Raw genomic sequence first — 1,187 nt, 5'->3', positions numbered from 1 at the left:
AAATCAAAAGACAAATTTCATTAGGAAAATCTACTGTCAAGAACCTCTCCAGAATGCTAAAGAGCAATGATGCCAGTCTAGAGACTAAGGTCACCTGATCCAGGCTATGTTCTTTGCCTATTAAGCATCAGAGAAATGGATAATGACCAAAGAGGACAGAAGAAGAATTGATTCTTTTGAGTTGTGGTGGTTAAGAAGAGTATTGAACATACCATGGATTGCCAAGAAAACTATCTTGGAGATAGTGAAGCCAAGCTTTTTCTTGAAGGCAAAGATTTTGGTGCACTGTCTCACAACTTAGGCATGTTGCCAGGACGGACCAGTCCTTGGAGAATGACATCATGCTTGGAAGTCTGAAGGAACAATGGAGGAGAGGAAGACCTCAGATTAGATGGATTGACACTGCAACTAGGGTATTGAGGGGTAGGTGTGCTAGAGACTGTGAGATTGGCACAGGGTAGAGCAGGGTTCAGAGCTATTGTACATAAGGTCACTATGACTCATGGTTGACTCAATGGCACACAACAACAACAATAACATAAGTTAAAATGAGATCTTTAGAGTACTGTATCCTTGTGTTTATTATTGTTTGATTTAATTCTAAACATACTGGGTTTGATTTGGATCTAAACATTCTGGGAAAGATTGCTTACTATTTTAAGCCTATGAATGAGCTAATGATTTATTTTTTAAAATTCTACTAACTTGGAAAGAAGGAATAATATGTAACTAGAAGTATTTAATATAATTGAGTATCAGAAACATTTTGCTAAGAAGGCTGGGTTGCAGAGCACTATTATCCTAATAATTTAAATTCTAATTTGAAGAGAAGATAAGAGGCAGGTTTATTCTGTATTTTAATCTCGACTGATAACTACTCTAATTCAGTTTTGTGGACAGTCTAACTAGTAGAGACGAAATCAATCTATTTTAGGAAATAATCTAACACGTAACAGTTCCTTAATATCTTACACTTGGACTTAAATAAGTACGTGTATATATTAATGAGAATATATCATTTTCAAATGGACACATAAAATAATTAAGACAAAGTATGGTTAGCCAGGCCCTTCTTATATGATAGTCAATTCTATGAAAGGACAGAAGACCAGTAAGTGTACATTTGAAGGACTTTAGAAACATTTTTATCTGCTGCATGAACAATAAAGAATTCTCTAGGGCAAGAA

This window comes from Elephantulus edwardii, unplaced genomic scaffold (genome assembly GCF_000299155.1).
Source record: "Elephantulus edwardii isolate Elephantulus edwardi_28Jun2011 unplaced genomic scaffold, EleEdw1.0 scaffold00065, whole genome shotgun sequence".
NCBI lineage: Eukaryota > Metazoa > Chordata > Mammalia > Macroscelidea > Macroscelididae > Elephantulus > Elephantulus edwardii.
This window is presented reverse-complemented; position numbering follows the sequence as displayed.